The 17,331-nt window shown below is 37.7% G+C and overlaps 1 protein-coding gene across 5 annotated transcripts in view; it reads right to left on the reverse strand.

Annotated features, from left to right (window-relative positions):
* The window catches only part of LOC124952612 (epidermal growth factor receptor), a 121,425-nt gene that overhangs the window by 47,621 nt on the left and 56,473 nt on the right, over positions 1-17,331 (reverse strand). Inside the window, exon 2 of one of the 5 annotated variants that reach the window (XM_047502752.1) lies at positions 15,821-16,441. The exons of 1 other annotated variant lie outside the window; for it this stretch is intronic. The gene's annotated coding sequence lies outside the window, so the exon portion shown is untranslated. Of the gene's footprint in view, positions 1-1,817; positions 2,990-15,820; positions 16,632-17,331 lie in introns of those variants that run through there. 3 more of the 5 variants (XM_047502742.1, XM_047502733.1, XM_047502761.1) reach the window with 3 other exon arrangements.

The following is a 17,331-nucleotide window of genomic DNA, read 5'->3' on the forward strand; positions in this document are numbered from 1 at the left end:
TCGAATAAGAAGCATCGAATTTAACATCTGGTAACATCTTCCTCTGTGCATCAACATCATAGAATATAACGAGTTAAAGACAGCTGCATCTTCGTACCACGCATCGAATGATGCTGCACATCAAAGAAACAACTTTCATTGTTATTCGCATAAACAATACTTCCGTTCTTTAACTCGATCGTTAGTTTCATTTTGCAAGATTCTCAGATACTCGAACGTATTAGAATAAATTATTTTTATTTCTATTAGATTATCGATCCATCGTAAAGAGTGTTATAAATCGATTATTACGAACAATCATACTTTCAATTCGCGGTTAAATAACATTGTAATAAAAATGACTCATTATGAAAGATTAAAAATCAAATTATATCGAGTAGATGTTGAAATTTGCACTGTAGAAAAATCGGAATGAAAGGAAATAAATACTGTCTGTTTCTCTTTTTCTCTCTCTCTCTCTCCCTCTCTCGGTTTCTTTATTTCAGCAAATTATTTTCAAATGATAAAGCGTCCTGCACAAAAGCGAATTACATTAGCCACTATTAGAGACCAAAGTAAAAGTTACCTAACGCTTTACCTCAACTATACTAGATGCCACATGCTAGTAGTCGATGTTTTCCAAACGGATGCTTTGCCGCCAACGCAAACCGACTACTTCTTACCCCGGCGTTCAAGTCTCTTGTGTGTACTAACGATCCCACAAACATTAGCTCGCGTAAAAGAAATTCCAAGCTTGTGAACCTCGTGCTCTTAAACTGTCGCGCATCATATGACTTTCCTTTTCATATGTAGTTTAAATGACGTTTATTTATTATTTAAAAATTCATAGACTAATTAGATTTAATTATAAAACTGATATATCAAGTTTCATAAGAACTAGATTAAGTTCGAGACAATTTTTAATTAAGACATCCATGTTTATGAGTATCAAAGAAATAAATAAGTAGCATAACAAAATTCAAATAGAAATAAATATCGTAGCGGTTACAAAAAATGTCCATTCTTATCTCAATAAGTTTTCAATCTATTATAATCCGATTTGATTATAGAGACATTTTATAATAGTTCTAATTTTTTGGAGAATGATCAAAAGATAGATAATAGGAAGATAATAGAACTTGCTTGTATAACGACAACTATGACGATAATGAAAAGGACGAAATTCTTTCGACGTTGTTTACACGAAGAAAATGATGAAAAGTAACGATCAGAAACGTGCCTTAGGAAGAACTGTGTTTGATTGTAGTAGACGATCACGTATAATGGAATGATTTTTGTGTGAATCTGTTTACGTACGCGTCAGGATTTATGGCGAGTACGTGAGCACCGATAAACACGTGGTTAGCAGCGAGGTAACTGCTTGGGGACATTTTTAGTGATTTCCAGAAGAAACGTCAAACGCGAGGATCGCAAAGATGCTCGAAAAGCAATATAAATCTTTCGGACTCGGACAGAACGTTCCAACTTTTTTCGTGGAAATCGTTGCTGAGGGACGCGCGAAAGTGCTTGAACATCGCTAGGGCAACTCACAGGACTGCAGCACGAGGGAAGAATGTATGTAAGAAACGTTAAGGTGTGTCGAACTACCAGGCTGGAGACAGTTCTCGATCCTTGACTCTGTGTTTTTCCGTAAATTTTAACTCCAGGCGAAATTCTCCATCGGGATTTATATCGTTCTTTCAAAGGATCTCGTTTTCGAGATCGGTATCGAAACTTTGATACTCTGATATATGTATCTACGTAGATTACGTCTGATTCCATACTTTGATCATGACAAAAGTCGAAAAGGATTAAGGTGTTTATATGAAAGGACTCACCATTTAGAATGTGAGGACGAAAAAAGGACAAACAGGAGGTTATTCCAAAGGCGTAAAACGATGTCCTAAGGCGTTCGATAGGCTCGGCCTCCGAATGGAAAGCAACGCGCACACTTTCGAAACCAGTTTCTGTCTACGAGCGATGAGTTTTTCTTAAGACGCGCACAAAACACTGATTGCGGGAGATCGTTCGCGATATTATCCATGAAGAACAGCTCGTCGTTGCACTTTTTCACGTACACTCGATCCTGCTATATGCGTGAAAGAATAAGAGAAAGATAGAAGGAGATAGAGAGGGAGAAAGAGAGAGAAAAGGATCATGCAAGTGACACGTGGTTCTTATAAGTGCGTATGCTCGTACAATCCATGGCGCGAACGTGGATCGTCATGATCGACGACGACAACAACGACAACGATGTCGATATATTAATAGGTAGGTAATTCTTCGTCTTTACGTAGTTGTAAGATTCACGACGTAGTAAGCGACGATGTGCTGTGTATACTCGAAACGACAAAGTTTACGTGAGATTTACGCGAGATTTATGTACGCGAGTCTCGACGCTCCTTTGATAAGAGCGCGTTATCGACCGTCGTGTCGAGCCCGCGCTCGATGTCGCAGCAAATTCATCCTCGTTCGAGAGAACCTTGGAGAGCTTGCTAATCCAAGGTGGGAACGATCAGCGAGAACGTACGCGCGTCAGACCACTGAACGTATGAGATGTGAAGAAGAAGAAGACGACTAGGAGGAGGAGGAGGAGGAGGAGGAGGAGGAGGAGGAGGAAGAGGAGGAGGAGAAGGAAGAAGAAGACGAAGAGAAGAAGAGAAGCCGGCTGCACAACTGCTTTCGCGAGAATTCCGCGCGATCCTTCGAGAGGAGCTTACTCGCTCGCTCCGGCGCTCTTCTCTTCACTTCGGTCCGCGCGTCTCACCTTGCGGAGAGCGAGTCGGCAGGTCGGCCATGCGACGAGGAGCCACGGGCACAGGTCCACGTTCACCGTGAGGCCCCCCTTCGCTTCTCTTTTCCCCTCTCCTATCCTTTACCTCTCCCACCATTTCTACTACCGCTACCGACAGCATCCAGCCACCTCCACCAACTTCTCTCTCTCTCTCTCTCTCTCTCTCTTTCTTTTCTTCTCTCCTTTGCTTCTTTCGTTGCCGTCAGCCTGCTTCTTCGACCCTTCTCTCTTTCTTTCTCTTTCCCTTTCTCTCTTTTTTCTATCTCTTTCCTCGTCTATTTCCTCGGAAGACCTCTCCCCACCACATTACCACTCCACCACCTTTCTTCCTTACCCTCCCCTTCTCTATCTTACCTACAGAAATCGCTCGGCTTCCCTACTTTCCTCTCTCCTAGGCAGATAAAACACGCAGGTATACACAAGAAAGGGAGGAGGAGAGGAAGAGAGAGGGAGAAAGAGAGAGAAAGAGAGAGAGAGAGAGAGAGATAGATAGAGACAGAGACAGAGAGAGAGAAAGCACGTTCTACCTCTCGTAAGACTTGGCCCTTCTGGCCCTTCCAATAGCCACTGTCCTCCACGACCTGCCCCGGATCTACCTCAGACCTACAATCAACCCAACTCTACACACGCGAACCACACAATATTACATCTCGGAAAAATGCCTCTTGTATTTTTCTTACAAACGTACTTACTAACTACCATTTACCTTTCTATCTCTATCAGTTTTATCATTTTATTCGTACAACTTTCAAATGTCGTTGAACGTCATCGTTGAGATAAGATGATCGCAACGAAGATATGAATTTCGAAAGAGTCCGGGTGAAAGGCCGATACCAAGGCGAAAGGAACGATTATATGAAACAACAGGCTGAAAGCACTTCTCTTACTGCTATTTGCCTTTTAAACGAGAGCAATTTCAGCAGAGCAAACCGTCGATCTACCCATCTTCGTAAACACTTTAGATAAATAGAATCGGAGACCGTCACGATTTTGCTTCGATCTTCAATACAATACGTTCCTATTCTTACTTACCACAAAAGATTATAGATACAACTCTACAGTACTTATATATTTAAGATAATTTACTCGAATCTGAGATTCAAAAAATTATATATAACAAAATGAGATTGTCTTTAAATATAAATATATATATATATATATATATATATATATATATATATATATATATATATATGACTGTGTTATGTAAATGTCGCGTTAAAAAGAAGTGAAAACACATACTGGAGTTTTTCTGATGGATTTGTTCTATTAACCAGAACTAACTATACATAATTCGTTGCAAAAATTAATATAAAATAAAAAAAAAAAAATTAAAGTAAAGTGAATGATCTTACAAGAAACCCTTACGCGTCTTTTGATGCGACGGAGGGGTGGCTTCTCGACTTCAGCAGGTGCCTTACCGTGTCGATAGTTTTGTAATACAGTCTTCGAAGACCTTTATTCTTTCAAAAAAGAGAAAAAAAGGAAAAAAAAAGAAAAACCAAACCGTTGTACCCTCAGGAGTCCACTACGAGTTAGTTCGTCATTGTTAAAACTTTGGCATTGTTCCTTTCAAGTGGCTCGACTATTCTCGCGGTATTGTTTGTCATGAAGCGAGCCCACCTCCGCAGGAGGGGGTCCTAAGGGATGGACTTTGGCGCGTTAATACGCGCTACAAAGCAGGAACAATATTGCAACATTTTAAGGATAGAAAGACCTTCGTCGATTTTTTTACATTTGCACATAACTTTGGCCCTCGTCGTTAGCAACGCATCCTTTTCTGTTCTCTTATGAGTGGTAGGACTTTCGAATGAGAAGAAGAGCTCGTTTGCCCCATGGGATTTCTATCCCATGAGTTTAACGAGCATTCCCATCGCTCGTATCTTCGCTTTTGAAAATGTAAGAATAGTTTATTAGATCTCCAAGTTTTTCCCGTCAGAATTTTTTTCTCGAAAAATACGGTAAATTTTGTAGTTTTTTTGATAAAATTAAGATAACCGAAGTAAAGGTAATATAATTTCGATTAAAAAATTCCGATTGTTTTATTATACTCGTACTTTGACATTTTCTCACTTCCGAGTTTCTTTCCACGTAAAATATCGTAATAGCTGTCACATGATTTTGCTAAGAATCAACAGGTGGTTCCATTCGTACGCGTGGGCCTAAATTTAACCACGACATAATCTCTGCTTCCCCTTCTACTTCACCGTATCTTTTTCCAGCTCTCTTTTTATATCTGGCTTCTCTCTCTCTTCCTCTCTTCCCCCCTCTCTCTCTCTCTTTCTCTTTCTCTTTTTTCTCTCTTTATTTTTTTCTTAGAATGTTATCTTGTAAGTTTTCTATTTTTGCAGTTACATAAAACGATCATTCCAGGAATCAATCGTCAAAAATAATTTTGAGATGATAATTTTCAAGATCCGTTAAATATTCCAAGTATATTAGATACTATAAATGTTACTTCAAATCACGGTGCGATAACACATAAGCTTAATCGCATAAAAGCGTTTGTCCTCGTGCGATTAGAGCCATGGAAACGTACGAGATATGATCATGTATTACGAGCACGGTTATGTAATTACAGACTGCACGTGCATCTTAGGGTTATTACTTGATGACGTTTCGAAGAATCCGACAAGGTGAATGTACTTTTTAATCCGTTTTTTCTTTTTTTTTTACCAAAGATGTTTATTAATCCTTTCTTATCAATATATTTTTTCTTTCTTTTTCTTCTTTTATCAATTTTATACACTTCTCTCTATTACTTCTATTATTACTTTTATAACGTTATTCGACGTTACCGTTAAAAATTTTAAATCGGTGATAAAAGAAAGAAAGAAATGACCTCGATCGAAAGTAAAACACGCAGACACAATTGAATTGGACTCGGCGGGGAATTATCTCGCGCCCTTACTCGCGATTGCGATTTACCGGCACGATGAGCAAGACTTTATTCGCAACCTGTTCCATTCCGTGATGCCAGGCGGAGAAATGTGCAGGGCTCGCATTCCTCCTTTAACCTCGAAGAGTTTCTCTTCGCCGTATGCGAATCAGATAAAACTGGCACGAAGCTTTATATTATAACTCTGCGATCCTAAAAGAAGTTTGAAGAAATGCTCTAAGTTTCTACAGACGAATCGTCTTACGTCATAACGATTTCGAATAAGACTGGTCATAATTAAAAAGGAAAAGAAATAAAAAAGAAAAAAAAAAAGAAAAGAAAAAGTAAAATATAAATACTTTCTTGCAGTTATTTATCCCGGAACATGTTTTTTTTTTCTCAATATATTTCTCCTAATTCCAATCTTAATCGATTCGTTGGCAAGAACGTGCCATAAGTATACAATAAAGCGTGCTAAAAGTGGCCCGGAAAGGATGCTCTCGCACCGTTGCACGCAGGCAACTCCCCCTATGGGACTTATGTTAGGCATACCATGGGGCATAGAGCGACTAAAATACAGTCCAGAAGAGGATACCGGTTCGGATGGTACAGTGGCGTCGCATTCGACCTTCTACACCCTAAATGGAAATTTTCAAGTTTCCTTCTCCTTCTCCTCCTACTCCTTCTCTTCTTTTTCTTCACATTTCAAGCGTTTCGACAAATATGGAAATTCATCATTTTAATAAGGATAAATCATTTTTTATTTTCTTCTAGAACTTTTCAAATTCTACTATTAGAGTTTTAATTTATGATTTTGATTCATCATCTTCGTTAAATCCTTAGTTTGATTATCTATTATTGACAAATATAAACCGATTAGAGAAAAATTCTTAAATAGTCCGATCGTAAACTGGTGTTTCCAAGAACTTGTTAATAATAATCCGAGATGAAGTTATTTTATTTAATCCATTTGCACATTTTAGATCCAACGCGTTCGTATTGCTACGTGACTTCAATGGTAATGAAACCCCCGTATACCTCAGTGAGTTACAGCGAGTCATGGCCTCCGACCGAATATATCTCTAAGTCTGCTACAGGTTCGTGCAAAAGATGCACCGTGAGGATAACACTATGTGCCCTGTACGGCGTTGAGGTTGAAAGCTTATTTTTATTTTTTTTCTTTTGCCGCTTCTCCTTCTTCTTCTTCTTCTTCTTCTCTTCTCTTCTCTTTTTCTCTCTTTCTCTTTCTCTTCTTCTTCTTTCTTTTTTCTTTTGCCTTCTCTCCCGTGTCTATACTACCCTTTGTTCACAGTCTTCTGGTTTCTCGCACGCATGCGCATCCTTCGCGTCATAAAAGGATCCGGGACGGGCGCCTCTAACGTACGCGAAGGAAAGAATTTTATTTTGGAAAAAGATAAAAAAGGAATGATGTTCGATACCGTAAATGGATTTTTCACTGTTTTCATGATCGCTTAGTTGTCGACCTCCCACGAAACATCCTACGATCGTCAATATTTGCAATAAAGAAAAGAATGTCTATCGCTGTATTCAATTTTTAGCCTGGAGCAAAAAGAGATAAGAACGAGAGGAAAGTAACTCGAGTTTGATGAATTACGTGAAATGGTTTGTCTTCTCGTATCTTATTTTAGAGAAAAAGAAAGACAAAGATAGACAGACAGATAGATAGATAGATAGATAGATAGAGAGAGAGAGAGAGAGAGAGAGAGAGAAAGAGAGAAAGAGAGAGAGAGAGAGAATCTGTTGAAACTCCTTCATTAGTCGGAAAGAAAATTCTGGCGGTCCTGGGACTACACCTTCTTACCAGCCCACGATGTTTGATCAAGCGTCCGACGTTCGTCGTCACGACTTTTATGGAGGTGAGGAAGGGATGTTTGTACTTTCAAATGCGTTTAAAATATCGTACCTAATGTGTCAACAGGCAAGACGACGAACTCCGTCCGTTGTAAAGACCAACTTAAGGCGTATACGATGACGACTTATAAAGTCATTAGTGCGAAGATTGGTCGTCCTTTTTTCGAGTATCGTTCGACGTTAAATTTCTTTTCGAGCATGCTATAAAAATAAAATAGTTATTTTTTCTTTCGAAATTGCTTTTAGTTTCTGATTCGGACAACTTAGATCGTTTTTTCTTTTTCTTCTTTTTCTTTTTTATTTTTTTTTTTTTAATTTCATTTACAAAATATCATCGGATACAACGATAAGTATCTTTGAAAGAAGAGATAAATTTTTTTCTTTTCTTTTGCAATCGTTTTATCCAAGGATTCTCGATATATAACGAGATCGAAATCGTTTTTACTCGATCCTCAGCCAATTTCTTGACACACGTCGAGCAGTTTACAAAAGCGTATCGTACGGAACAGCTTTTTGCCGCGAAAGTCAAGACGCTCGGTTTAAAAGTCAACGAGGAAGCTGCTTTCGAACGGATGGCTAGCCGTTCCTGCTTCCGAAAAAACGAACGCGCCCTCGACATTTTTTTGGGAATTAGTCCGGACAAAAGTCGGAATACGCTACCAGATTACGACGTGCCGTGAGTATGGACCCACCAGAATCAAAACGTTAAGCGTTCACCGCCACCAAGAGAAACGTCGAATAACAGGTTGGTACACCTGCCATTCCAACGAAGAATTCGTGTAACTTTTTTTCTCGAAAGAGAGCTCGCTCGTCGTCCTTCTCTTATCTCCCCGCTACAAAAATCGTTGGATCGACTCAAATTTGAATTTCTTTGTAATGTTTACTTAAGAAATTTCTCAATAATCGAATGTACCTTTGTGATAAAATTGAAAATGATTTCGAATTCGTCGATTAGAAAACGAATATTTATTTTTTATGAACATTTGTCCGATGGCAAATCTTTCTTTTCATTTCTCTCTCTCTCTCTCTCTCTCTCTCTCTCTCTCTCTCTCTCTCTCTCTCTTTCTTTCTTTATCAAGAACGATCGAGTTCTCGGCTGATGACTTTTTGGGAACGTCACTCCAGATCGCAGAAGAGTCTCGGCACTTTGTAGTGACGAGGAGAGGCACGGAGGGTACATCACCTTCGTGTGTTTACTTCTTCGGCAACCGGTTTCCTTCCTCTTTACTCCGACCGGTTCGGTGTTCGCTTGGACCCTTTCTTTCTCTCTCTCTCTCTCTCTCTTTCTCTTTGCTTCCATCTTCCTTTGCTCCTCACCTTCACTCGTTTCTTCTCAGTTTCCTCCCTCTTCCTCGGACCTTCTCCCTAGATCGTTCCGTCCCGTTCTCCTCTCGACAGTGCGGTATTCAAATGACCTCAGATGATGAATATGCCCGTCTCTTTCTCATCTTTGGCCCGCTACGGTAATTGCCGCTATTTCTGTCCTTATTTTTGCTTAGAGTGCATGTGCTCCATCATGTTCATACACACATGAGGCTGCTACGTAGCGTTCGTTCCTTCCTTTTGTCCCTTCTCCTCTCTCTTTCTCACTCTATCTTTCTTTCTTCTTCTCTTTTTTTTTCTCTTTCCTTTTTTTCTCTTTCCTTAACTCATGGTGGAACTCATGAGAGAGAGAAAGAGGGAAAGAGAGAGAGAGAGAGGGGGAGACCAACTACGTGCTTCGGTACATCTTGTGGCACCTTATCTCGAAGAATTTCACAAGAAGGGCGCGAATAAATTGCGCGGGAACCGACTGAGAACGACGACACTATGCCTAGGGCACCGTTCCTTGCATGTTTGGAACGAGTTTCGATTTTGCTTCGAGACAAGCGATTTTACGTAAGTATCTGAATAAATTTTTTCTTTTTCAAGAGAGTAACAGACAAAGAAAAAGAGAAAGAGAGAGAATTTATGCAGAAACTGTTACTAATACCTAACTACTTGGATCTTGAATCATGATATAATTACTCGCTTGTTTTTCTTCATAAATTTGCAACCCTATCAAAATACGCTCCTCTACGCCGTAGTTTGCAAACGAATTTCTAATCAACAATGACGCATACGCTCATTCGTTCTGCTGGTACTACGTGCGTTGCGGAGGCTGTCGAGTACGCGAAGGAATTCAATACCCACGAGCTTACCGCCGACGTTGCATTGTAGCTAGAACGAATTATATGTTCGATCGTAATCTCTCGGATAAAGGGCACACGTTCAAATTCAAATAGAATACGACGTTGTATACGTTCATATATAAGTATACATTTCTAATATATAATTGATAACACGTATGTAACCTAATTCTATACATTGTATTATTTTCAAATAATTCTTTTATTTTGAAATATCCAGGAAATTTGATCTAAGGGGATTGGAAAGTATCTGTAATTACGTGGATTCTTTTAGCCAAAGGGTAAAAAAACAACGATCATACCCATCTTACTTGGCACGATCTCTCTTCGTGCGAACTCTTCGCATGTCGGACTAAAACCAACTATTAGTATGTACAGCATCGATCATTGCGATCTCTCGAAGAAATGTACAGGTATAGAGTCGAGCGAAAGATTTAACTCGTCGAATTTTCTTTCAAGATTTTATTCCTTATTCGTTAATTCGTTTGTTCCTTCGTTCGTTTGTTCGTTCATTGACGAATCATTAAAAATATCGAATCTCATCCTAGATAGGGATTAAATTGTGTGAGAAATCGCTGACTCAACCGAAGAGATGTCTGCGTGTCTAGCCGAGTTCGCCCACATTCGAGTCGATCTCACAATCAGATTCGATTCTATATAGGTACCTTCTATTCTGCTTAGGCGTACACAATCGCTAAGAAACGCGCGAGAACCAGCTGAGATTAGGCAACAGTCGCCATTTTATAATTGTTCTCGCCGCCTTACCTTACTGTGCTACCTATTTTTCACTTTACAGATCTTTCGACATAGCACCTAACTTACTCGTTCGTTCCATACGTTCACCATATGTGTTTCGCATGATCGGTTCTTATAATTAATAAACGATACGTTACTATGAAATTTTTATAACATCGAATATAATATGACGATAAATTCCATTCAAGTTCGTTTGTTTCGTCTTACTAATCGTTTAAAAAAAACGTACGCTTCCTTACGAAAATAATCGGAATTATTATAAACTGCAACTTTAAGAAACGTTAAATATATGCGGTGAGATAAAAATTTATTTTCGAACATTGAGAAATATTATAATGAACTTACAAGAAAAATTGCCAAGTTATAAATTACTTATTTATAAATAAGTCAGTATCCTGTATAAGTGAATGTTATACAGCGACAAAATCTTCTGATCAATTTCGATCGGGTGAGAATTAAAAAATATTATAATATTGAATATGAATATACGCGATACGACGTCTAATGTCTTGCATTACTTTGATTTTATATATAATACATACATTTTTTGATTTCCGTTAAAATAATATCTGGCACATATTAACGTTATGGAGACATAATAATTAATACTCGTTTAATCAATAGATATGTTTTATCTATCAGTAAGTTGCTCTATCTTGTTTGCAAATTGTATTATATGTCTGGTATCAACAATCTCACGTTAAATATTAGTTTAACTTCAATCACATCTCATAGCTCATATCAGTTTACTAATGACGTACACATATATATCACCTTTCGAATACGTTGATGTGCTACCGCGAATAAAAATAAAAAAGAGAATAAAAATAATAATAAATAAACAGATACGACATCGTTGAATACAAAGGTAGAGAGTAGTTACAATTTTCGTTCCGATGTGAGCTATCCGACGTGTTTTCGTCGACTAATCAACCGGCGCTAGGAGGTCGATAGGCGAACGACAACAATAACAAAGATTACAATGAAAGCGAGACAAACGCAGAGCACGTTGAACTGATAAAATCCTATCGAAGCTGCTCGTAAAATTTGCCGATCTCTCTGTCTCTCTTTCTTTTTTCTCTTTGGAGGAAGAGAAAAGAAAGAGAAAGAAGAATCAACGATGCCATAAAGCAAGAGCAAGAGTCGTCCCTTAACTACCGATATCATTCCTCGTACTCGTGTTTACGTTTTACAATGCGCGAACCCCCTATAGTACGTATCGTATCGCTAGGAAAAGTATGCGAAGGAAGAGATGAGAGAAAAGAAGAGAGACAGAGAGAGAAAGAGAGAGAGAGAGAGAGAGAGAGAGAAAGAAAGAAAGAAAGAAAGACAAAAAGAGAAAGCACGCGTGGCTCAAGTGAGAAAGAAGGAAGGAAGGTAAATATATATGGTGAACGATAGGTGATATAAAGTGGTAATGTCGAGAGTACCGTGAAACATAGTAGATTGGGCGGGTTAGCCGCGCCTTATCGTCTCTCTCTTTCTCTCTCTCTCTCTCTCTCTCTCTCTCTCTCTTTCTCCTACTCCACATACTCTATCGAACTCCTTCTATTCTCTTCCTCGCTCTACTCCATCCACACTGTTCAACCGAGCACGGTTCGCAACATGGAATTGGCCTTCGAGCGACTTCATCGAGACATTATTGCACCTAGGACTCTTGCAAGCGATATCTCATACGCGTTATCGGCCGCAAAAGGTAGGGTAGATTACAGTGCTGCCTCCGAACGACGATCGACCGTTCGTCTTTGCCTTGCACTAGAGTAAAGAGAGAGAAAGGGAGGGAGGGAGAGAGAGAGAGAGAGAGAGAGAGAGAGAGAGAGAGAGAGAGAGAGAGAGAGAGCAAACTATACTTGCGTACGCGGACGTTATGGCATCTCGAGTACGGTTACTATCGCATTCGTCCATCGTGTCTACTGAAGGTTGTTTGCTCGTCCTTCCATCTGAACGTTCTGATACCTAAATTGATCGAGTATCATCATAATAAAGTATCTCGTAAATTTCGAATAAACACGAAGAGGCAACGATCGCGTTCGATAATTAAGCAATTAAATTTCTTTTGGTTAGTTATCATCATCAATGTTATTATTCAACGAATTCGTATACGTTCAATACGAGGATCGTCCCGATCTGCGTTATGCAAACGAACGAGATAAAAATATTTTACGTTACACCTGGCGATAAAACGTACGCGCAAGAGAGTGCAATTCGATTATCAGTGACGCTCGTTCGTCTGCGCTTATATCGGAGCTCTAAACAGCCAATGGGAGCATACCTTCTACGGACTGAAATAGATCTTATCGTAAAGGCCTTATCGATATTTTCAACTTGGTTTGTCCGAGTCAAATACGCTGCGACAGATTTTTACACGGTCACAAGCTCTTACGCGATTACCTATTACTACGTCTTTTCATCGTAGTTTTGCGCAGCGATATTTCCGCGTCGAAGATTAATCGATAAATATAAAATCGCAAGAAACGAAGACCGTCAAATATTTCCTTCGAATATTTATCTGTGTACGTATGTTTTTCTCTGTAAGAATATTTTTCATCGTAATACAATCACGGCGAGTATTATATAGAATAGGGAAAAGAAAATTGTTTCGTAAGATGAGAAAAGGAAAATAGCTTCAAAAGATCAGGAAGAGGTAGCTATGATGGCATTCCACGAAACACGCGTGCAATGTCGAGCTTTGTTCACCTCGAAGATTCGAAATGTCAATAGCTAGACATCGTCATACGTAGGAATAATATCAAGTTCTTTATGGGTCGCCTTAACAGTACATATGCCCTGTAGTTGTTTGCCTCGAGAATACCCGTACGTTTGATTGTATGTAGTTGAACGTATATATATATATATATATATATATATATATATATATATATATATATATATATATATATCTGTATCTATGTATATACACATATGCACATTGTTGCGTCTCTTCTGCCAGTGAAGAAAACACACTTTAACCATTGTAATCGTTTAACTATCGTGCCGTTTGAAATGCTTTTCGTTGGGCTTGGGTCACGCATTACAAATTGCTACGGTAATAATAACACGATTTATACATATACTTATATCGTATTACATTTAATGAAACTTGATTGTCATGTAACGTATTTGACGTATAATTGACTCGTTAATTAGCTGAAGGTTAAAACTTGAATTAGTTTGAAAATTATCGTAGGTTTATAAGTAATATTGATAATCTACAAACTGTTCGTGTTAATAATAAATTGTAAATAAAAATAGATTAATTATAAAAAAAATGCAAAGAAATATTACAAGGTGAAGAAACATTAAACGATATTAGCAGGATTGTTTTAGTAAGGGCAAACGTAAGCCTAGTGAAAACATATCGTTGGGTCATTCATGCCTTTCGCCGAAGGCGCAGCCAAGAGGCTAAACAGAGTGGAATGTGCCTTATCCCTTGTGGTTAATGTCAACTATAGAGTCATGCGTTCGGAGCGACGGCCTTATCGATCGAAATCCGTTCGAAGAATACTTCTATTTAATATATAAATTAAGTCTAACGTATTTTTTATTTTAAACAAATGACACAATTAAACGAAAAATTACAATGCTACAGGCATTAGTTACGTGACGTAATTCAATTAAAAAAAAGAACAGAAAAGAAAAAAGAAAAAAAAAAATAAAATAAAATCGTTCGATATAGCATGTTGTATTTTAGACGAACGACAAAATCACGAACGTAGGCGTTCACGGACGTCTTTAATAGCAAGGACAGTCTTTCCTTTTCGTTCGAAGAATCGCGAGGACTTCGTGTAATACATACATAGATAGATGCCGAGAACTTCACGTGTTTCGCACGTCGTCACGTTTATGGACGAATACTTTTTAGCAAGCCACGGTTAATCTTCACGCCTTGTACTCAACTTCGACAGTTGGCAGCATTGTTAGTTTGCCACAATGATAATTACCAAGCTCACTAACGGTCCGTATGTATTGGTCTTCTACTGGTCGAAGCATTATCGTTCCAACATGGATTTTAGCTCCTCTCTTTCTATCTCTCTTTCTTTTTCTCTTTTTCTACTTCTCTCTCTCTCTCTCTCGTCTTTCTTTCCAACTGCGCTTCGTTTCGACTTCTTTATTTCCTCTCCTTTCTTCACTCTTTCCTTTTCTTTTTCTCTCACTTCTCTTTATCTTTTCTCGCGCACCACTTCCAATACATCCAGTTTGCACGTTGATTCTCACCTTTACCAACAACGGTGACTACCTTCTTCTTCTTCTTCTTCTTCTTCTTCTTCGAAAGCGGAGAAACTACCGATCCTATACTACGTCTATAGTACGTTTCGACCTTCTCGAGCTTTGTGAATTCTTATATTAATATTTAAATATTTATTTATCTTTTCGTATATTTTCGTTATTCTTTAATATCTTCAACTTACGATTAATCCAAGGATTTGATAAATATTATCGAATTTATCTTTTTAAAAAATAAGTATATAAGTATATAATAAATGAGGTATGAGTTTATGTAAAAAGTTCTATATTTACGTTATACCTAATATGGTTACTCGTCAGACGCCTTTCACGTTTACGATCATACTATACTTCACTATTATTATATAGATGTAAAGGATATTATATTCTATGCTTTAGAAAGATTTATAAATATTGATTAAGAAATATTATGTCTATTGAAATATTAAAAAATTGCGAGATATAAAATAGAATAATAGAATTGCTATTAAAAAAAAAAAAAACAAAAAAAAAAAAACGTGATATAATCCATTAAAAAATAACAAGACGTGAAAGAAGACAAAACAATTATCATTTTTTAACATTTCATCGCATTAATACTTTCACTTCCGCATAGTTAAAAACAAAATACTTTAGAAGGGAATGTTATGATCTATCGATCAGGAAGATATCGTTTCATACATAAGCATATGGATTCTCCTAAGGATTGATAAAAATGAAATCCTATAAATCAAGTCCTCATAGAGTCTGTGAAGTATGTAATGTTCAAAAGGGAATGAAAAAGAAAAAGAGATAGAGACAGAGACAGAGACAGAGATAGAGAGAGAGAGAGAGAGAGAGAAAGAGAGAGGGAGACGCAATTGGATACTGGACCCATTACACGCGACTAGTAGAAGTGTCGTTTGAAACGAGGTCAATCGAAGCAGTACGATAAATTAACGGCGATCGGGAAGAACGTGCTGCAAAATTGGATGGTCTCACGAATAATTCAACGATTACTTTAACAGCCATGAATCAAAGGATGCGTATAATAAATAAATACCGTTGCTCTCCATGATTCATATTCCGTTTGAACAAGTTTCTACACTTAAAAGATGAAAAAAAAAAAAAAAACAGGATATAAAATAAATAAAAATAAATTTTACTTACCGATATTGATATCCTTCATTTCTCGATCTTCTTGAAATGCACGTTCTCGTTCGATTTCTTCGTTCGATTTCTTTGTCTTCTTTATGCGCAAGTACGATGCAAGGATTATGAAAGTGCCTGGAAGCGTTCAACGTGATCGTCCTTCTACGTGCATAGATCGCGAATAAAACGTCGCCGTGAGAGCCGATATTAGACTTGCGAATGATGGTCGCAGGCGAAAGATCGGGACTCTTAAGGTATAATTTGTTGTTTGCCGGCTCGAGGTAAAAGGAGAAATCTCGGACGATAGAGAATTAGGTATATAAAACGAGTACAATAGGCGTCGTTAAAATGATCCAATAAATATGATCGCCGTCATTAAATCCTCGAGCTAGCTCTTACTGATCTCGGATGGATCATCTACAATATTTTTCTCGTTGAATAAAGTTAGGTCGATATCATCGTTTCCAAAATGTCTATAATTTCTAATATTAGAGTCCCAATCTTGTAAATTCTTTTTTCTTTTGCTTCTCTCTTTTTTCTTCTTTTTTTTTTTCTTTTTTTTTTCTTTTTTTTGTTTCATTGTAAAATCGTCGATCGATGTACGACAGAGATCGAAATTTTACATAGGTCGACGTTAACCTGAAATCAAACTAGATTATAATAAATTACTTACAAAAAATTTGTCACTTCTCAATAATTTATCGATCGTTACGTCGAATTTATCATGTTCAATGTTTAAATTTAGAAACTAATGTTTAAAAATAAGAAAGTAAAATATTTGATATTCCTTTGGAATATTCAAGGGAAGGTTTGAAAAATCTTTGGTATTTCTATATACCTACCCGGGACGAGGTACATCGCATTCCGGATCAAAACGAAAATCTTTAAGGCTTTCTTGTCTCATTTTTCTTGTTCCTTTTCTCTCTCTCTCTCTCTCTCTTTCTCTCTTTCTCTTTTTTTTTCTTTATTTCTTAGGGAAGACGCGAGTCCATGGTATCTGCTGCTTTGGTCCAGGATAATTATTTATGTCAGATAGGATCTCAACTGGGGTTCTACGTTGGGAAACAAAAGGATCCGGCGATGGGAAGGATAGGAACTAAAGGGAAGAGGATCCTGGAAGGTTGCCGGAGGATCACCGAACTCTATTCTTTTTCCTAAGACGTAAGGAATACACGAAAGAAGAGGAGAACTGACAAGGACCTTGATGAAATGAAGGGTCGACTCGAAAGACCAAAGATCCTTGAAAATATATACTATATATATATATATATATGTATATAGTATATATACACACAAGATATATACTTTCTTTTTTCAGTAGTATCAATGACAAACTCGACGAAAGATCGAAAACGTAATTAATTAGCTCCCCACTGAAGTCGCTGAATTAACGACCTACTTATTTGCGTGCGACGTTATTAATATTATTAAATTCGTCCGAGAACAGCGAGTATAGAAAAGACATAAAGTATTATTTTTGAGACGTACTGTTTTGTGTTGTGTGTAGGTTGTACGATGTAAACAAGACT

The sequence above is a fragment of the Vespa velutina genome, chromosome 1 (genome assembly GCF_912470025.1).
Source record: "Vespa velutina chromosome 1, iVesVel2.1, whole genome shotgun sequence".
NCBI classification, from domain to species: domain Eukaryota; kingdom Metazoa; phylum Arthropoda; class Insecta; order Hymenoptera; family Vespidae; genus Vespa; species Vespa velutina.